Below are 22,593 nucleotides of genomic sequence, written 5' to 3' on the forward strand. Positions count from 1 at the left end.
TGCCTCTTTATTGATTATTATTATTATTATTATTACTATTATTATTATTATTTGTTTGGGGTTTAATTTAGTTTTCTAATCCTGATTATCTGGCCTCAACCTCTAGGATTCAGACATGTGTCACCAAGAAGTCTGGTTCCTGAAGGCATCCTCTTATGTAGCTGATACTGTGTGATGTCTGCTTTATCAAGGGCCCACATAGGACAATCACCAAGACATTGCTGTTAGTTTGACAAAGCAACATGGGAGCTAGAGAGATGCCTCAGCATGTAAACATGGGTCCCTGTTCAATTCCCAGCACTCAACATGGAGGCTCACAACTACCTATAATTCCAATTCCAAGGGATCCAATGCCTTTTTCTGTGCTCCTCATGTACCCTTCACACACATGGTGCACAGACATAGACTCAGGCAAAACAACCATACCCATAAAAATTGTATCTTATTATTGTGTGTATATAATGTATGTGTGTTTATTTGGGTACACAACAGTTAATACACACATGTGAAGGTCAGAGGACAATTTTGGGGAATTGGTTTTCTGCTTCCACTATGGGCAACAGGGACCCATGTTTACATGATGAGGCATCTCTCTAGCTCCCATGTTGCTTTGTCAAACTAACAGCAATGCCTTGGTGATTGTCCTGTGTGGGCCCTTGATAAAGCAGACATCACACAGTATCAGCTACAACCCTTCTCAATGAACCTCTGCACAGTTTCAACAGCCATTCCAAAGCTGTGGATATCACACTGGGTCTTACACTTTCACTGTGAAATGCATTCTTAATGCACCTATCCACCACCACCACCCCACAGAAACTGGAAAATTCACGATAGAGTTAGAACTATAAAAACAGCTGCCTTTACGTCCTGTCCTATAACATGTCCACCATGGTGCATCCAGTCCTTCCTCATCCTCTAATATTCAGACATCTTTGTTCTCTTGTCTGCATGTCGCACTGAACTCACTGTTCTCATTTGCTTGCTTTCTTGACTGTGTTACTTTGGATTCCCATTGCATAGTTATCCTCCTCTCTTAAAATTCTGACAAATCCTTATTTGGGTCAAGATAGTAGTATATGCAGTTACGGCTACATGAGTAGAGTAGGGAAGGGAGCCAGTTGACTCAAATAGACGTGTGTGTGTGTGTGTGTGTGTGTGTGTGTGTGTGTGTGTGTGTGATCTTGCCATCTATTATTGAGAACAAAGTATGTATTCAGTACAGGCAACTTTCTCCCCCTTCCTGGACTGTGGTGTGATGCCTGGAAGTACAGCCTTCACATTGTGCCCATTAGGAAGATGACAGTGACTTAAATGAGGTAAAAAAAAAAAAAAAAAAAAAGAGGGAAGATGAGCAGTGGACTTAAATGAGGAAAAAAAAAAAAAAAAAAAAAAGGATCAAGAAGGTCCTTATTGACTGCCATCATTGTGGTAGGGTTTTCTCAAGATAAATCTAAATTAATAGTTCTTAAACACGAACTTAAGCGTTCTAGAGAGATGGCTCAATGGCTAATGTGTGTGTTGCTCTTGCAGAGGATTTGAGTTCAGTTCCCATCACCTATTCTAGGTGGCTTACAACAGCCTAAACTCCAAGTCTAGAGGATCCAACACTCCCAGCTTCCATGGGTACCTGTACAAATCTCCACACAGACACATGTACACACATAATTTGAAAGTTAAAATAATTTTTTAAAAAGCACTTGGACATTCCATAAAGGGTCACTGCCTCTTTTTTCTCATGAAAGCTGCCTCAATCATAGCTCAGCCATGAGCACAGTCCAACAACCACCATTGTGCACCAACTTCAGCCCACGTAGTTCTCTTCACAGATGCCTTATAACATTGGCCGGTGAAGGACCTTAGGCAAGATGAGATCTTATAGCCAGCTCACTGCTTCTATCTCCCCATCCCTCTACAGACTTCTGTCTTGATTGCTAATTTCAGTTCTGGTTACTATCCATTCTCCAACACAAAGCCAACCTCTTGTCTAACCTTGATTTGTTCTCTAACAGCCCCGGGCTTCAAATCCTTCCTCTGTAAACTGCACTGATCAGAGGTTCCGTCTCCCTTGGGGTGTGGTGGGAATTACACAACACCGTTGGGGCTCCAGCCTCTTTGCTGGGAAGAGAATGTGCTGAACAAGGGATGCATCGATCCAGAGGGGGCTTAACGGCTGATCATGTCCTTGGATGCAGCTGCCTGCACACACGTGCACACATAGGATCTTGGTCTTGGCTGTGCTGTTTGTCCTTGGTTTAAAACTATCAGTAAAAGCTGTGGGATTCAGTGTAGCCAGAGGAAGTGGGGAATTTAAACTTTCTTTCTTTCTTTCTTTCTTTCTTTCTTTCTTTCTTTCTTTCTTTCTTTCTTTCTTCCCCTTCTTTTTTTTTTCTTCAGAATAGCATGTGAGGGTCTACTAATGCAACTGGAGCTGCTCTAAATCTTGGGGGTAAACACTGAGCAAGCTATCAAAATTCCTGACATTGTACTGGGGGCCCAGAGGGCATAGGGGCAGGAAATGAGTTAAGGGCTTGGTAAATTACACAAGATTGTAAGGAGCAGCTTTGTCCTAAAGACTTTGGATAATGAGTTAGAGCAAGGGCTAAGGACTGAAGCTTAAGTATGGAATGGGGCTAATGAGATGGCTCAACAGGTAAATGCTTGCCACCAAGCCTGACGAACCAAGTAGGATCTCTGAGACCCAAATAGAGGGAAGGGGGTGAGTGATTTGTCCTTTACCTCCGTACGTACACTGTGGCATATGTCCATACACACACCCCTAAATAAATAGATGTAAAAAAGATAAAACAGAAATGTAAGATAGGCCATGGAGTTGGTAAAGGGCTCTGCACAGACGTTACTGGAGCACACCCTTCAGAAAAGCAAGGAGGGATCTAGTCGCTAGACTTAGCAAACAAAACCACAGGACACCCAGTTAAATTTGAATTTCAGGTAAACAACAAATGAATGTGCAATTCATACTATGCTTATATTAAAATATTATTCAACACACTGTCCTCCAAACCAAACCAGCGTCCCCGAACCATGAAAAGGGATGTCAGTATACACGCACACACACACCACGAGTTCCAGACGATTTAGACCCAGATGTTTACCTAAGAAAGATGGAAAGATCTCTACACGCACTTGGACATGAATATTCATGTCAGCTTTGTACATAATAGCAAACCCCAGCAATAACCCAAAAGTCCACAGACAGATAGTTGGATAAATACATTATGATGGACCCACACAAAGGAGCACTATGCAGTCACAGAGATGAATGGGTGACTGACTTTGGAAACAAAATTTAATTACCTAAAAATAACTACATAAAACAAAAAGGCTGGGGAGGGGGGCAGAGAACACTCTATACAGTTTCAAGTATATAAAATTCTGGAAATTAGAACTAAATGCAGTGACACAAAGCAGATGTGTGGAAATGTGAGGCGGTACGAGAGGGGAGATGACAAAGAGAAAATCAGAAGCGTTTGAGACCAAAGGCTGTGCTGGCTGCCTTGGTAGGCTGTGGTGAAGGTTGCCTGGGTGTTTATCAAAGTCAACCATGTTGAGACTGGGAAGCCCAGTTCAGGAGTTGTTAAGAGCACATTTGCTCTCTTTCCACCACTTAAATCCCGGAAATGGGACTCAGGTCAACCCTTGGTGGCTAGTATCTTCACTGGCTGCCCAATTCAACTTGTCAGCCTCAAAAATTCCCCATTCTTACCATTTCTTTGTGTAGAGCTCAGTGGCGTCCAACGAATCTATCGTTGCAATGTGCAAACATCGCCAACACTCATCTCTGGGGCACTTTTCATTTTGCACAACTGAAACTCTGGGTTGGAGATGTAACTTAACTAGTAGAATTATGTCAGGGCTCACGCAGGAAATCCTGCATTCCATATGCAGCATTATGTAAACCAGGCAAAGTGGCTTATGCCTGTTATCTCAGCAATGGGGAGGTAGGGCAGGAGGATCAAGGGTTCAGGATCCCACTGGGCTGTATGAGACTTGGTCTGAAGCAAAACAAAAAGCCATGAATCTACTAAACCATAACTCTCCATCAGTTCCCTGGCAGCCACCATCTTACTTTCTGTCCTTGTGTATCTGAGTATTGTGGGAGGAGGGACCTTACAGAAACGGAACCACACAGCGTGTGTTCTTTCAAGTCTTGCTTACTTCACAGAGCAAAGTGTCTTCGAGTTCTCTCTATATGGTAGCTTGTGTCAAAATTGCCATCCTCTGTAAGATATGCCCCTTGTACGTGCAGATGACATCTTACTTATTTAATCGTTTCTTTTTTTCTTTTTTAATAAATAAATACAATTTATTTGGAGAAGGGGTGGACATGGTGGTACATGCCTTTAATCCCAGTGCTTGGAAGACACAGGCTCATGGATCTGAGTTTAGGCAGCCAGGAATGGTGGCACATGCCTCTAATCCCAGTGCTCAGTATAGGCAAGCGGATCTCTGTTAGTTGCAAGCCAGCGTGCGCTGCGTGAGAGCCTGTTTCATAATTAAATTAAAACAACAAAAAAACAAAAAACAAAAACCTGCCTGAAAGGAAAAAAAAAAGGGGGGGGTTGGGGATTTAGCTCAGTGGTAGAGCGCTTGCCTAGCAAGCACAAGGCCCTGGGTTCAGTCCCCAGCTCTGAAAAAAAAAAAAAAGGAAAGAGTCGCACGCCTTGCAAAACCGTGCAGGATAAGGATTTGAACCTTCAAATGACTGTGTGTCCCCCTCCCATTTCCGTAAAAGGGGCATGGCATCGTTTTTACAAGCCCTGTAAAGATCCCCTGGTCCTTTAAGCTAACCAGCGCTAAGGCCCGCTGGATGACCTCAGAGCTATTTAATCATTTCTTGATGGACACCTGGGTTGTGTGTGAAATGCCACCCTTAGTCCCTTTTCTCTCTGTGTATGAGATGGACTCTTATGCCATCCTGAGAACTCCAGCCTTTGCTACCATTTTAATTTAGGGGATCAGTAAAAGTTAAGCTGTATTGTATTAACTTTGGTTTATACATCCTTTGAAACCGTGTGTGTGTGTGTGTGTGTGTGTGTGTGTGTGTGTGTGTGTGTGTGTGTGTGTTTGCGTGCGCGCATAATTGCATGTTTGTATATGTGTGGGCACACATGTTAAGGTGCATATTTGTGGCTGTGCATGCATGTGGAATCTTAGGCTGCTGTCAGAATTCATCCATTCATTCTCCCCTTTAATCATCTTCCAGTCAAACCCAGAGCTCACCAACATGGCTAGAGTTACTAGCCAGCTTGCTCTGGGGATCCTTTTACTCCACTTTCTGAGTCTGAATTTACAGTTGGGCTGTCACATCCGCCCGACATTGCGATCCAGATTCTGGTCCTTGATCTTACGAGGCAAGTTCTGAGCTACCTCCCAGCCCTGTCATGTTCTTTTCACAGTAACACAAAGTCATGGTCCTGTTTTACTCCATCTTCTAACTCCCGTGTCACTGAAATCGGCTTGTAAGGGTCCAATGGCGTATGCATATGGAGATCAGAGGTCACAATCAGGCGTCTCTGTGTCCAATGAGACAGGGTCTCTCTTTGAACCTGGAGCTCATCTCTAGGGCTCTGTGGCTCCCAGGGCTGGTATTACAGACCATGCACTACAGTGCTCTGATTTTTACATGGAGGTCAGAGATCTGAACTTAAGCGTTCCCGTTGTGTAGCAAGCTTCACTGTCAGAGCCACCTCCCTGGTTTGCAAGGATTGAGTTTAAAACACCAGAAACAAAATGTCACAAAATGGCAGCACCGGAGGGTCACAGCAAACGAACACCGGCCCAGGCAGGGGCTCCAAAGTGAGTTTTGCCAAACAGCCTTGAAGCTGGGGATTAAAGTCTTTCTCCCATCTGGAACCTGGCGACTGCAAAAACAGTGACCACATTGTGTTCCTTCCCAGAAAAAGCACGAAGTTGCCTGGCTACCCGGCAATGTATATATGACTTGGCAGCTCGCCTGGCTTCGTAGCTCGGAGGAAAATTCCAGGGTGGGATTCAAACTGAGTTTCCAGCGACAAATGGGCTAGAAGGCTTAACCCCTTCCTCTTGTGGATTCCAGGCCCAGGTAATACATAAGCCAGGTGATCAGATCTGCAAGGGGCCTCCGTTTCTTTCTTTACAGAATAGGCAGACATGGATCTGACCTGGTGACAGATTATAAGGAATCCATGAGATGCAGAACTAAATTTAGCATCTCTGAGATTTGGCCTTTAGAAGAAGGTCTTCATAGTCAGGCCTAACCTAGCTCTCTTGAGTTTTTTTATTTGTTTGTTTGGGTTTTTTTTTTTCAGCCTTGGGGTTCTTTTTGCTTTTTAATTTATTATTATTACTGCTGTCTGTGTGTGTGTGTGTGTGTGTGTGTGTGTGTGTGTGTGTGTGTTACATCATAGCCTGCACACGGTGGCGTGAGGACAGCTCTGTGCAGTCTGTTCCCACCTTTTACCATTACTTTGAACCCAGGGATGGAACTCAAGTCAAGTTTGCACAGCAAAGTTTTTCTTACTTGAGCCACCTCACTGTCCCCCAGTACAGAGTCCTAGTCCATAAACTAAGGGTGATCAGCTACTATCTTGTTGGGTTCTCAGAGCATAGAGTAAGAGTGAAATCATCTTTTCCTGTCTTTTCTCCCATTTGGCATACTTACCACTTAGTTTCAGTGACACCAAACCCTACCCACCCTGTATAAGTCATGGCTCTGTATTCCTACACTAATACCCAGTTCACCAGTCCTACAAGGTCCCTACCTCCTGTCTGCCCAGCATCCTTCACACCATCCGTCCTTTGTTCACCACAAGAAAATTCCATTCTTCCCATCATTCCATGCTCAGATGAAGGCTCACTCCTGCTCATCCTGCTTGGCTACAATTCACTGTTATCTACTCTAAGACATACTTCCCAACTGTGGTCCCCAACAACGACCAAATCTAAGCCTCTAAGCCCTGGTTATCAACTTATACTAAGCCCTGGTTATCAGCTTATACTGGGTGCTCCTGAGCTCTCTGAAGTCACTTCTAACTTCCCCCTCACACATTCTTGTAGGTTTCCTATAAAATTCACTGCCAAGTTACACATGGTGGTACATACACATAACCTCATTATTAAGTAGGGTCATGCAGGAGCATCATGATTTTGAGGCTACCAAGTATTACATAGTGAACAACCCTGTCAAAGAAGCAACACAAGACAACACAACCACTAAAAATACTCCCAAGCCCAGCAAGATGGCTCAGTGAACAAATACATTAAAGGCAACCTGAGTTTGAGCCCCAGGATACACATGGTGGAAGGAGAGAATCAATTATCTCTTATCTATAAGCTATAATTTATAATTATTATATCTATAATCAATATAACTCTCTATATATATCTATAATCAATCTATAAGTTGTCCTCTGGTTTCCACAGCACTGGACATAGCATACATGTGTATATGTATGTACACACAGGGAGGGAAAGAGAGAAAGAAAAAAGAGGGGAGAGGCAGAGAGATTAATAAATATGGACCACAAAGAAGACATGGTGGGTAAAGGCATCTCTTGTTAAGCCTGGCAACCAGAATTTGATCCCAGGAAACCCCATGGAAAAGAAAAGAACAGACTCCATTAAATTGTCCTCTGACTTCCATATACATGCCATGGTGAGTGTGTACCCAAACATATACAACAAATAAACACAACGTAATAAATAAGTGTAAATAAATAATGCACACCCCACACTATTTCCAGAATGAGTTTATACATGTTGAGGTAGGCCATCAAGGAATCGACCTTCCCTAATTTTTTTCCTTCCTACCTTTATTCTAACATTCTATATTTTACCTGAGAAGTCACATCATCGCCCCTCTCAAGTCCTACAGTTTAGGTGGAAATGACGTCATTTTCCAATCTAGGAATGAAGTCTGTTCCAGGCCAGACCATCTCAGGAATTGGCTCATCAAAGGATCTGGAACATTTGTGGGATTGTATTTCCCAGGGATGATTTAGCTGGCAGCACCCATTCTCAATCACCAGTAGCCATCTTAGAAGTTAACAGCTCCCAGAGACTGAGACACAAAGATCACATCTTGACAGTATCATTTGTGGCTCTTGTATTGAACAGATATAATCCCCCTTGTTTTGTGTAATCCAATTGGAGTTTATTATTCTTTCACTGACACATGAAATAGACATTACAAATAAAATCCCTGTCTTGCACCCTTGAGCCTCTCAGACAAGAAACACTCAAGCCATCCCTTTCCTTTTTCTTGGTTCTCCATATCCAGAGACCATGCTTTTATGAAGACAGATATCTACTCATACATGTGTGCCCAGCTTCTTTCCTTTTTTAACATTTATTTATTTATTTATTTATTTATTATTTATGTATGTGTGTGAGTGTATACCACAGAGCAGTTGTGATAGTTAGAAGTCAAGTTGTCTCCCTCCACCATGTGGGTCCCGGGGACTGAATTCAAGTTGTCGGTCTCACCAGCAGGCACCTTTACCCACTGAGCCATCTCCCCGTCCCCCAAGTCTCCTAATTAAATGCATCTCTGCTATAACTTTTTATAGTGACACATCTCCCCCATTACATGGCTAGTTCACTCCACCTCGAGTTCTGTCTCGAACTGCTATTTTCTTAAGCTCCCCTCCCTCTTCCTTCAATCTCAGGAAAGATAGACTTCCAAAACACAAGCCTAACCTTCCATCTTCTGGAGCCATTTCTTCTATGACATTGAATCTCTAATTGCTAAAATAAACACACACACACACCCAGAAACAGAGGCACAGAGACACAAGGACACCGAGACAGAGACTGAAAGAGACAGAGAGACAGAGATTACTGAAACACAACAGAGAAGCCCAGAGGCAGTTTGCTACAGATATAGCTGCACATGGACTCCTCAAGAAGTTCAGCAGAGATCTCTCATTCACTACTAGGAATTGCCCCAAGCACATCCAAGGAAATATTCCCAGGGATACTCTTCATTGGCCCAAACTAGGTCACATGTCTCATCCCCAAAACAGTTATAGTGACTTCTGAGGATCTAATGACCATTACAGGAGAAGCTGGGAAGAGAAGCTACATACAGAGGTAGGGAAGTTGAGGTTGTCTTCAAAAGTGCAACATGGGGGTTGGGGATTTAGCTCAGTGGTAGAGCGCTTGTCTAGCAAGCGCAAGGCCCTGGGTTCAGTCCCCAGCTCCAGAAAAAAAAAAAACAAAAAAAAAACAAAAACAAAAAAAAAGTGCAACATGATGTTGTGAGTCTTTAAAACACCAGTAGCCAATGAGATGGCTAAAGATAAAGACATTTGCTGCCAAGCCTGATGACCTAAATTCAACCCCTGGTACCTACATGGTGGAAAGGGAGAACTGACTGCCATGAGCTGCCTTCTGACTTTCACAAGTTCCCGATGCACTCATCCGCCTAGACAATATACACAAAATAAATAAACAGATATGATATTGTTTTTAAGTGAATACTTTATATTATTATACCCACCTAAAATGTACCAGGACCCCCAGGGTCTTTGTGGCTTCCTCTGGAGCCCTGCCTCACAACCAGCGCTATAGTTTACACACATTAGGTGGAATACATGTTTGATGTCTCTGTCTCTGACCCTTAGACTTCTGTATGTTTCTACCCTCAACACAAAATACTCACGCCATTACCCCTTTTAGCAATCTTATGCTCCACTTGGGGCCTCAACAACCTTAGCTCTTCCTTGGGGGAGCTCCTAATCCCCTTCTCCCCTCCCCTAACCAGACCCCACAAGAATAAGATTTTATGCTGAAGGTAGATTTCACTGTTAGGAAAATAAAGCACTTTTGAACATGTATGTAGTGCAAGTGGACTACTCGTAACCCCAACCTTTCTACCAACCCTATCTACCCTGCTCTCTCCCCACAAATTTCTCACCTTCATATCTGTTTATGCTGTTTTGTGCCCCTCTGAGGTTAACCAGGGCCATGTGTGAGCTGTAGGTTTGGAGCTATGTGTTGGAACCTGGTGGCTTCAGCAGAGGAAACACAACTAAAGATCGTAATTCCTGCTCCCATCTCAGAGTCTATCAATAGTCATTTCTACATTAAAAAGCTACTCCCCCCATGACTGATGGTTAACAGAGTTGGTCTTGTGGGGGATGAGCGCAGGTATCCACAGTTGCTTTGAGTTAATGTTTGCAGTGGTTGTGTGGACTCCAGAGAATGGCATTTTACAGCCATTTATTCCTATCTCTCAGTTCAGATGTGCTTCCCTCCTCCCTCTTCTGAAATGTTCACTGAGCCTTAGAGAGGGGGAAGAAGCCACCTAAGATGGAGTCCTTCTCTTATTTTCTGCATCTTGGGCAGTTGTGAGTCTCTGCATTCATTCACTACTGTTCATGAAAGGAGAAGCTTCTATATTTGAGAAACTGCGTTTGACTCGGGGAAGAAGCATAGGCGTTTGGAAGGCACTTGATGTTTGAGTTCCGTTTATGTTGTCTAATCCTGAGAGAAACTAGCCATCTTCCTGATTTGCCAGGACCTTATCTCTCCCACCTGTATCCTCATCACAGATCAGCCTAAGATGATAAATACTCTATGTGGCTAGCCATGACTTGGGAGTGCATGACCCACGGCAGGCCAGCTAGGGGTATTCTTCTAGGCCCAAAGGAAGTTGGCCTTTCTCACACACACAGATGACCTGAAGAGTGGTCCACTATGCTCTTCTGGGGAAGCTTTGCGTGACAGTGCCCTGCCAGTGTACAGGCTCAAATGGAGAAGAGACAGCTGCTGGCTACATTCCATCACCCCAGGACAGCTACACCCCTCTCCTCCCTGACAGCCAGCTCCTGGAGCCAAGAAATTCTCCCCCCCAATACACACCCTTACTGAAACTGGTTTGAGCACTCTGTCATCCTTAGTCCTTCGAGCCAAGCAGGGGCCCCTACTGTTCCATGCAGCGGCCATGTGTATTAACCAAAAACCTTCATTGGCAGGGTGAAGCTTGCAGTGAAATCTGTTGGGGCCATTTATTTTGTCATGTAGAGTCCTACATGACCACCTGTTGGGAAAGACATACATTCTTGGGAAGCGTGTCCTATGTACTGAACAAATTGATTTTAATGCACGGACGGCTGCCATTTGAGACAGCCACTCATGAGGGGACATGGCTACCTCGTGACGTCGGGTTGCATGAGAAAGCTGTTGAAATGAATCGAATTTCAGAGACATAATACAGCAGGTGTTAGCTGAGGTCGGAATCTGTGCCTCAACCCAGACTCCCCTCCAATTCTAGCCCTGCAGGCAACTAGCAGTGGGCCCAAGGCATGCCATGTGCCCCCTCTGGTCCTCAGTGTCTTCGTGGGTAAAATGAGAGTGATACTAAACATGTAAAAGGCCTTCCAGGATGGGGGAAGTGGGGAGGGCGAGGACCAAGTAGGAGAGTTGATGCAAAGCACACAAAACTGTGCCACGCGTTTGGAAAGCCCAAATAAGTACAAGCTGCGACTCACCTCCCACTTTTGCTGAGTGTTTCATAGAAAGAGGCAGGCAGAAAATATTTGCCGTGCCACCAAAAATATCAGAGAGAAGAGGGAAAACACGATGATGGGGCTGAATTGAGCCGATAGGAGTATCTCACCATCTGAATACCCCAGCAGGCCTTCCTTATAATAGCTACGACGTATCCCACACCATATGTCCTCTTCTCTTGCCAAATGCTTAGTGGCTTTCCTCTGAGATAGTTTCTTCCCTGGCTCTCATTTCCTGAAGCTCAGCCGAGCTGAGTCCTTAGCTGAATCTAAGAATGGGATGCTCACACCATGATCCAGCCAAGGTCACCAGAGCCCTACCTATGTTTCTTGCTGAGGTGTGAAAGTTCTCAAGGGGACACTGACAATGATTGTTAGGGGCTAAGAAGTTTGTTGGAAGAGGTGTTAATGACACGGGCAGACAGACAGATAAATACAGTTCCGGCCCCAGTGCCACTAAGGGAAGGCATAGTGGAAATTCTGAAGAGGAAATCAGGCCTTTGTAGCAGAGTTGGAGGGGGGTTTTCTTAGGAATAAGTTGGGGGTTCATAGACATGCTCCCAGAGAGAGCAGGAAGCAGGATATGTCAATACCCCTATTCCTCCTTTGATGAAAGCTTACTTCTGTGGCTAGAGTTGTGGGCATCTGGAACTCTGTCAGCTTCTCAGAGGGTGTTCTCAATAGAGGCCTGTCAGTATCTCCCAGAGGGGTGTGGCTTCTGTGCGGTTGGTGGTGGGTGCAGCAGTCTGCTCTGGATTCTAACAGGGTTATGTTTTGCTTTAATTTCTTTGGCTATGATAAAATACCCTGACAGAAGTAATTTAGGAAAGAAAGCATTTAGTTTAGCTCACTACTCCAGGCAACAATCCATCATAGTAGGAAGCCAATGAGGCAGGAACTTGAAACAGCTGGTCACATGATAATCAGAGAGGGATGAGTTAATGCCTTCGAGCTGGTATTCACTTTCTCCCCTCCTATACAGTCCAGGACCCAGACACAAAGAGTGGTCCCACCTACTGTTAGTGCTCTCATACCAATGACAGAATCAAGGCAATTGTCCACAGACACATCCAGAGGCCTACCTGATCTAGACAGTTCTTCATGTTAGCACTAACCATCACAGATTGTGAAGCTGGACCTCCCAGGGGTCACCCTGCTGTGAGCTGAGGGGATCCCAGCTGAGTTCAACTGAGGAAAAAAAGCAGAGGACACTACAGGGTGGAGATGTGGGTCCATTGGTAGAGAACTTACCTAGCACACAGGAAGTTCTGGGTTCAATTCCTAGTGCCACATGAACATGTGAGCGAGTAGCACATTTCTGAAATTCCAGCACTGGGAAGGTAGAGGCAAGAAGAACAGGACTTCTAAGTTTCCTTGGCTACATTGTGAGTTTGAGGTCAGCCTGGGCTATAAGACCATACTTTAAAAAAAAAATGTAGCATTGTGATGAGGTTAGTCCATCTTGCTGTCCTGGTGGATGAAACTATCTGAGATGGTTTCTCTTCCTTGCAACTTAGCGATTCTTAACTATTACAAGAGACCTTCAACAACATGGGGGCCTGTTGAGTGGTTCCTGAGAGAGGGACCAGCCACTCTTTCCTGCCCCACTTCCCTGGCATGGCACTCTTCCCTAGAATGCACATGGTCTGAGTGTCTTGGGAGGAGTACAACCAAGTGAAGGAACTAAAAGGATGTTGTCTGTACAGCTATGGGAAAATTGTCACCATTGCTGTGATAAGACTTCATGCTGATACTGCTACTAAGGGGCGTGTCATACAACCCTCTCGCAAATAACCCCAACTCATTCCTCTGTAAGTCAATCCAGTTAAGTCCTTAGCTCATCAAGTTGGGGAAATATATGTTCACACAACACACCTGCATCACTGGTGTGTGTGTGTGTGTGTGTGTGTGTGTGTGTGTGTGTGTGTGTAAAAGACAGAGACAGACAGAGATAGAGATAAACAAAGAGACAGAGAAACAGAAAGACAGAAGAGTGTGTATTTTCTTAACTTAGTTGTTTAGTCCAATTGAGGAACCCAACTAATATAAGAGATAAGTCAGAGGAGAAAAACATTAAACTTGCATTAATTTTATACATCCACGGGGGTTTTCATCAGCATCTGATGTGAGAAGCAGGGCGCCTCTACACATTTTAGACAAAGAGCAATATGTTTGAGAAGGAATGACAAGACAGATGGGTCTCTGACTGGGGGAGTAAACTCCAGGCTGTCGCTAGGAGATATATGGTGCTGTCAGGCTGGGGGGAGATAAGGGCTACTTCAGGGTGTTTACACAGGTTCAGGGCAACCCAGTCACCCGCCTGTGGTCATCAAGGCTCTGTCCCAGCCTTCATGTGTGAAAGGATCTTTATGGCCTGTTGCTCCTGGGAGAGACAGGCTGAATGAACCTTCCTGTGGCTACAGTTCCTCTGGGAGTTTCAGCCTGAAACAGCTGACAGGCCAGCGTGGTACATTTTGAGATGGTTTGTTCTTGTCTCTTTCACTTTTCCATGCAATATCTCTTTCCTGGACATGTTGCTTGAAATTTCACAAACTGTCACTTGTGTATCATAGAGAAACACATGTGCACCAACAAGCAGAAAAAGCTCCACAAATATGGAAACAGGGAAAAGTGAGCTGGCTAACAGAATAAAGGAAGGCGATTCTCACCAAGCTGGAGATGCCTGAGGACCTGAATTTGATGCCTGGGATCTACATGGTGGACGGAAAGAACTGACTTGTGCAAACTGTCTCCTGACTTCTGCATGTATGCTGTGGCACATGCACATGCACATGCAAATGCACAAGCACACACTCCTGTATGCATACACATATGCACAGCACACATATTCATAAATAAGTATATGCCATTTTAAAATTCACATTTAAACATATTCGTAGAGGTAATGGCTCTCAGGCAGGGAAAGCCTAGGAGATAAAAAGACATTTAAGGAAATGCATGCCGGTATGGCCTACACTCTCAAGTGTTTAGTGGTCTTTGGAGGCCATTTTGTTTTTAAATTTTCTTATTTATTTATTTATTTATTTATTTTTCAAAAACGTATATGTTGTATGCTGTGCACACTATCCTTACTCACCTCTGTGGATTAGTCCCCTTTGTCCCCCATACCTTCATTTCCACCTTCATGTTACATATACATACATGATCTGTACCTATCTATGTAAAATCTAGGAACTTCATGCAAGGAAAAACCATACGAGTCTTTCTGAGCCTGACTTATCTCTCGCTAATCTTGTATGTGGATGCTGGCTTGTGACGGCGTTCTGTGTACACGGGAGTGTGTGTGAGTGTGGCTATAGACTATAGGATTAGAACAGAGGCCAGGACAGGGGCGAAAGAGGAGGTGAACAAGTAGGGTGTCAGGACAACAGGATGCTTGTGACGTGAAAGAGGAAAGGGGGTGACTGAGGGTGGAAGGATACAGGAGAAGATGGGGGATGATGAGAAGGGCCGGGGAGGAATATCAACAAAAGAAAATTTTGTTTGAAAATCCAAAATGAAACCTAATGTCTTGTAGAATAATTAAAAACTGAACTTTAAGAATCCTGTTTTTAAAATGCACTCACTTTCTGACAACTAACATAACTATTTTTCTTTATGGAAAATTATTCACACACCTATGTACGTATGTGCATAGAGAGGTAGATAGGTACATGATAGATTGATAGCTCCCATTTTCTGTATCCCTATTTCTGTTCATGGACACCTAGGCTGGTTCCTATATCTTAGTTATCGTGAACAGTGCTGAAAAAAATCTTGATATGCAAGTATCCGTGTGAAATATTGACTTGAAGTCCTTTGCGTGAGTATTTGAACAGAGTGGTGTAGCTGGGTCATATGGAAGGCCTAAAGCAAGTCCTAAGAAAGCAAGCAAGGAGGGGATTAATAAAGATACCAGGCCTGGCAATTAGTGCCCAAGTTCTACAGCCTGGCTATGTCACTTGACTGAAACCTGCCAATACAGCATCTGAATCTTCATCCACTCATTTGAAAGAAACTCAGAGCTTGCTGTGATGTCAAACACTCTAAGCCTTGGCGTTTGGCAAGGAGTGGCAGAAAGTCTGAGGCTCCAGGACACCAGCCCAGGGTTCCCTGGTGAGTTCCAGGATAGCCTAAAGTGCACAGCCAGGCACTGTCTTAGAGAAAAACCATACCACTACCACAACAGCAACAAAGACAAAGGCAAGAGAGAGAGATGTGAGCATGGTGCTTGCTACCATCCCTGATGAGTTGGTGGGTAGGGAGAGTCAACTCCAGCAAGCTGTCTTCTGACTTCCACCCAGGCACATGTACACACACACACACACACACACACACACGCAAACACAATTAGTAAAGCAATGTAATATAGTGGTTAGCAAAACAAAGGAATGGAATTCTATATATCTCAGCCTTCCTAACGCTACAACCCTTTAATAGAGTTCCTCATGTTGTGATGATCCTCAACCATAAGGTCATTTCATTGCTACTTCATAACGTAATTTTGGTACTGTTATGAATTGTAATTAAGTGTCTAATATGCAGGATATCTAATATATCACCCTAAAGGAGTTTCCACCCACAGGTTGAGAATCACTAATCTACATTAAAATTAAAGTGCTGACCCAACTTATTTTAGTTTGCTCAATATCTCTGCATTCACATGATCAACTTAGAATTCTTAGAGCTAGCCTTGTTATCAATGCCATCATCACTGAGCATATCCCTTCTCACGTGTATCAAAACTCACATTGAACAGTAAGTTATGAGTTGTGAGTGAGGATTTACTTTTGCAACTGTTTCTTTTGTGTCTTTGTGTATCAACCAAGTCAACACACACACACACACACACACACACACGAACTATAGAACAATACCCTTGAGCATAGAGTGGTCTTGGATCTCAGAGGAGCTAAGACATCTTGCCTAGCAAAGTGCTGTTGGAAGGTCCCAGATGTAGACAAGACAAGATAGGCTTGGCCAGGCCATTTCCTGTTGCCTCAGACAGTGCATAAGAACTTTCTGGCATAGTGAGCACTCTTACCAAGTGACTGTCTTGCCACCTCAGTATCAACATATTAGGATGTACAATATAAATGATCTTATTGTAGATTGTCCATCAGGTCTGACTTCACCTCCATTTCACCGTAGGCTGGTGTACTGCTGTTAGTGGGGACTAAGTCAGCAGAGAAGCACCTGGTTGGTGGCAAACAATACAATATTGAGTTGGGACTGGTTATACAACCACCTCTCAGTCAAAGTATGTGACATCTGGTTCTCCTACTCTTAAAAGTTAAAGTTGAGGAAAATAGAAGACATTATTTCCGATATATCCCTTGACAATTTAAAATTACATTTATATGTCCTATGTATGTATATGGGAGCACACACCAGAGCATTTGTGGCCTAGCCTGAGAAGCTGAGAAACCCCAGGACTAAGGATTCTCAGGGTGGAGGAGAACTGACTTCTGAACCAGTAATTCCTGTCCTGACTTCTGTCCTCCAAGCTCCACAGGTGTCTTCCTGGGGCTTAAGTTCAGGCAATCAGGCTTGAGGGCAAGACTGCTTCCTGCTAAGCCATTTTGTTGGCCCTTCCATATGTCCCTCATTACCTGCTGTATTAAAATGGCTAAGCCTCCTAGGCAATTGTGGGCAATTTTCACTCCTTGCAACGTTTATACCTGAGGCGGCTAAATGCTTTCAGAAAGGAAGCTAAATGGGGGCTGCTAGAAGCTTTTCTCAGCCCCCAGACGGCAGTGCTGCCGAGATAAGGGTAGAAAGAGGGAGCTTTTTGTAAGGTGTTTGGAAGGACTGTTGCGAGTGAACACCTCTCTTCCAAAAGAATTGCATTCAAACATCTGCCTTCCTGCTCCGCCCCCTCAGAGTGCGTACAAGCCTCCGGGTTACCCGGATCCTGATTCAAAGGTCGCCATTCAGTGACCTTCAGACCTCTGATTGATTTGGGAGCCTCCAGCCCTCTGGCCCACTCGCCTCTCCTGGGACATCCTGGGCAGCCACTCCAGACTCAGGGACGCCAGGAGCCTCTTTTCCTTAATCCCTCCAGCTGCCAGCGGGAGGCCCCAGCAAGGGCCAGGAAGAAGGCTCATTTCCCTGACCCCAGCCGAAGGGGAGGGGGAGCTGAGTCCTTGGGCCTGCCACCCAAGAACTATATTTCTATACCAAGAGGGTTTAGGGAATGCTGCTGTCTGGCTAGGGAAGAGAAGAAAAATAAATTTCAATACTGTTAAAGAAAAAAAAAAAAAAACAACACACTGAATTGTTAGAGACGGACTGTGTAAGAAAAATTTTATTGAGGACTGTCCCGATAGATATAAGGACCTTGACAGTGTTTTTTCCGTCTTCATCTTCTTAAATTACATTAGGTTATTTATTTTGCAGGAAGGGGGATGTGCACTTGTGGAGATCAAAAGACAACTTGCAGGAGTCAGCCCTCTCCTTCCCATGATGGAAAGAATGCCCAGTATCAGGGACTAAATTCAAGTCATCATGCTTGGCCACCATCACCCTTACCCAGCTGAGCCATGTCACCAGCCTTGGGTTTTCCTATGGAGATTAAGGGGTGAAGATACAGTCTAATTCCAAACACAGTGTGGGCAAGCTGGTTGTCTATCAGCAAGAATCAGGATCAGGTCCATAGGAAGGAAAGGTCCCCATGGAAACATAAGGATGAGCTGAATTCTCTCCACTCTGACCCAGCAGTCTTGCTGGACACAGGGCAGGGAGTTGAGACGTCACTGGGTGGGATAAGGAAGGTGATCAGATATGTCAGGTGTGGGGGTAGTAGGTTCTCGCTAATAAAAGATTTTGCACAGACGTCCATGGACCAACCCAGAGGTTTCTGGAACTCCATGAAAGTCTGATAAAACCTGGAATGTTTGGCAATATCCTGCAAAGGGAAGGTGTGGACCCTGGTCATATTTTTATATTCATGAACATATTGATAGCTGAGGGTGTGGGTTCTGCTCCCATGCTCTTCTGGAGAAGTGAGTCTCAAAAACGTGCCTCCTGCAGTAGCAAAAAGGCGGAAATAAAGCCAAGCCCTTCTGCTCCTCCCACTGATGGTCCTCAGCATTCCTTAAAAGCGTTGGGTTCATGCTACCTCTGACAGTCCCATCTCAGGAAGAAAGAACACAAAAACTCCTTAGTCCCTGCTCCACTGCAAAACTCCCTGCAGGCATCAACAGTGTCAGCTCATCCCTTGAGTGCCATATTATGGGATGGCAGGTAGCTCCTCTCCTGAAAACCTCATCCCTCTCTTCCTGCTGTTCAATGGCAGAATCCTGTGGCACACGGCCCAGGGATGGTCAGGTGTAAACTCTAAATCTAACCTTGTCAAACACTAGCAGTGGAGTACTCAGTCACTGAACAAATGCTCTGCAGGCCTGTGGTCAGGCACGGCTTATACGCAGGGATCAGGGAAGACACAGAGTCATGCCCCTGCCTCCTGGGGGTGGTCATAGGCCCAGCACTCCGGGGACTGAGTTAAGAGGACTATGAGTTCCAGGCCAGCATGGGTGACTTGGTGAGACCCTATCCCAGTGCCCATACATCACCATAGAAGAGTCAGGCTCTTTACCTGGAAGTGATAGAGTAAGGAACCAGATACTGGCAATCAAGGCAAGGAAATTTAAAAAGTGAATAGGGATCTGAGGCTGGAGCACAGTTGGTAGAGCACTCACCTAGCATGCACAAGGCCCTGGGTTCAATCCTCAGTACTGCAAAAAAAATAAAATTAAAAAGAAAATGAATGGAGTTAGGTGATACCATGCTCACACATGTGCCAATGAAAACATATAGAAGAAATGGGAAAACAGACAATATAGACAAACAGAATCAGGTCAATCTTAAAACTTCTATGGCCAGAGGATGGGATGATTGACAGACTGCAAAGGCAGTTTAGGGGAGCAGTGAGATTGGGTTCTGCTCACATGATGGAAGGAGAGAAACACATCCCAAAGGTGTCCTCCACACGGGTTCCACGGCAAGCTCCAGTGTGTGCCATACACATACACACATACATGATGAATGAAATAAACAGCATTTTAAATTGGCAATCTATAAAATGAGGGGCAGTACCTCATAAAGCACTGCAGTTTAAATATATAAGGAAACTCCAAGAACTCAACAATTTGAAGGTGAAAGGTCTTGTGGAAGAAGAGATGGCTTGGCAGTGAAGACACTGACTTCTCTTCCAGAGGACTGGAGATCGGTCCCCAGCACCCAAGTGGTGGTTTACAACCACCAGCAACCCCAGTTCTAGGGCACCTATCACCCTCTTCCGTCCTCCATGGGCACCAGGCACATATGTGGTACACAGACACAGATGCAACCAGAACACTCACAATAAATCTTTAAAAACAACCTGGTTTTATTTCTCAAAAACGGAAAAGAGATTCAATTACTGTTTCTCCAAAGATGTAAAATGGCCAACAAAACCATGCAAAGGCATCTGACGCCATTAATCCTTACAAAATTGCAATCTGAGACAACCATGCAGCATCGCCAATGGGTGAGGATGGCTGCAGGGCCAGTGAGATGGGTCAGATGGTACAGGAGCTTGCTACCAAGCCTGAGGACCTAAGTTCAATCCCTGGGACGTACATGGTAGAAGGGAAGAAGCAACTCCTGAAAGTCGTCCTCTCATTTCTATACGTGGGCCAAGACACACACGTAGCCACACACACACACACAATAATAAATAAATGAGTTAAAAGAAAAGAAGCAGAAGAGGAGGAGGAAGAGGAAATAGAGGAGGAAGAGGAGGAGGAGGAAGAGGAAGAGGAAGAGGAAAGAGGAAGAAGAGGAGGAGGAGGAGGGAGGAAGAGGAGGAGGAGGAAATGAGGAGGAAATGAGGGAGGAGGAAGAGGAAGAGGAAAGGAGGAGGAAGAGGAAAAGAGGAAGAAAGGAGGAGGAGGAGGAAAGAGGAGGAGGAAGAGGAGGAGGAGGAAAATGAGGAGGGAGGATGAGGAGGAAGAGGAAAGGGAGGAGGGAAGAGGAGGAGGAAAGAGGGAGGAGGGAAAGGGAGGAGGAGGGGAAGAGGGAGGGAAGAGGGAGGAGGAGGGGGAGGGAGGGGAGGGGGGGGAGAGGGAGGAGGGGGAGGGGGAGAGGGGGAGGGGGAAGGAGAGGGGGAGGGGGGGGGAGAGGAAGAGGAGGAGGAGGAAAATGAGGAGGAAATGAAGATGAGGAGGAAGAGGAAGAGGAGGAGGAAGAGGAGGAAGAGGAGGAGGAGGAGGAGGAAGAGGGAGGAAGAGGAAGAGGATGAGGAGGAAATGAGGAGAGGAGGGAGGGAAGGAGGGAGGAGGAGGAAGAGGTAGCAGCTGCTAGAGGAACACCTGGAACCACCATCCTTATTTCTACAACCACAGATTTGACTGCCAAAACCAACTGGAACCACATAGCATTTGTCATTTTGGTGTCTGCTCCTTTCCTACCTAGCTTAATGTCCTAGGCTTTTACACATAGAGCATGTATCAGAATTTTCTCCCTTTTTGTGACTGAATAGTCTCCCACTTAATGGGCATGCCACATTTTGTTTATTTGTTCATGAATTGATAAACACTTGGGTCTCTTCTGCCCCTAGATTGGCATACACAATGTTTGTATGAATGCAAGCATGAGAACATTTTCAAGATCTGGATTTCATTTCTTTGGGGTCTATGTCCAGAGTGGAACTCCTGGATATGCACAACCAAGAACTTGTTTTTGCAAATGGCTATTGCCCAAGCATAGTGCCTGGAATTCTGGAAACTTTGAACTCTGCTTACAAACCAGTCCTTGGAAGATTCCTCTGCTAAGACTCTGTGCAGACTGTCTCCTTCAAGATACAATCTCTGTGTCTGTATATAGGGGCAGGAGAGCTGAGGGTGCCCTTGTGTGTATATGTACATAGAAGCCAAAGGGCATACTCAGATGTTATTCTCAGTCACTATTCACCTTAAAAGGTAAGAGAGAACAAAACACAGGGTCTCCCACTGGCCTGGAACTCAACAAATAGGTTAGGCTACCTAGCCAAAGATCCCTACTGCTCCATTTCACCAGCACTGGGGTTACAAGTATGCAGTACCCGCCTTGGCTTTTGTTGGTCTGTTTGTTTGTTTGTTATTAACATGTTGCTGGGGATTGAACTCATGCTCTCATGATTCTGAAGCAAGCACTTTGATTGAGACAGGAACTCTTACGATATCCATTCCATCAGGGCTTAGGAAGATGAAATAAACTGATGTCAGGGAACCGGAAACAGGGGAGGTTGATGGCCTACTAGATGGTCAGGCGAATGCTGAGGTCTTCAGCCTAATGGGCACTGGCCAGTTTCGAGCGAGGAGGTGATTCCCTCCAATTTTCCTCTTGAGAAGATCCCTGTGGCTGCAAATGCTGAGTTGATCAGAGGCCACGTGGGTCGGGGAGTGAGGGAGACACGGGGTGACCAGGAACACAGGTACAGCCATGGAGACATGGAGATGAAGGGGCATGGGAGAGACCTGTACAGGAAACAGCTGAGTTACTGTGTAGGACGTAGGGCTGATGGCAGGATGGGAAGGTGCGACATGAAACACCGTCTTCTGGACATGGCATGCAATCATGGACACACAGCAGATGTGGCTACCTGCACAAACAAAAAAGCAAAGTCATGAAAGTTGGAGGGGACTTGGAAAGAAAAAGAAGAGGAGGAGGAGGAAGAGGAGGAAAAGGAGGAAGAGGAAGAGGAAAAAGGAACAGGAAAAGGAAGATGATGATGAGGAAGTGAAGGAAGAGGATCGAGAGGAGGAGGAAGAGGAGGAAAAAGAGGAAGAGTGGGAGGAGGAGAAACAGGAAGAGGGAAGAGAGGAGGAAGGAGGAGGAAGAGGAAGAGGAGGAGGAGGAAGAGGGGGAGAGGAGGAAGGTGGAGAAAGAGGAAGAGGAGAAGAAAGGAGAAGGAAGAGGAAGTAGAGGAGGGGATAGAGGAGGGTGTCATTAGGGGTGGGAGAGACATAAGAGAAGATAATGGGTGACATGGGATTGTCAAAAATGTAAAGACTTGGGACTGGCAAGATGGCTAGTCCATTCAAGTGCTTGCCATTGA

General features: G+C 45.0%; 1 long non-coding RNA gene and 1 other non-coding gene across 2 annotated transcripts in view; both read right to left on the reverse strand.

Annotated features, from left to right (window-relative positions):
* LOC116892718 overlaps window positions 1-22,593 on the reverse strand; it is a 196,999-nt gene that overhangs the window by 137,515 nt on the left and 36,891 nt on the right. The gene's annotated exons all lie outside the window — the stretch shown is intronic.
* Window positions 16,233-16,366, reverse strand: LOC116895073. The gene has a single exon (XR_004387242.1). It is a non-coding gene; the product is annotated as a small nucleolar RNA SNORA40 (small nucleolar RNA).

Source organism: Rattus rattus, chromosome 2 (genome assembly GCF_011064425.1).
Source record: "Rattus rattus isolate New Zealand chromosome 2, Rrattus_CSIRO_v1, whole genome shotgun sequence".
Lineage (NCBI taxonomy): Eukaryota > Metazoa > Chordata > Mammalia > Rodentia > Muridae > Rattus > Rattus rattus.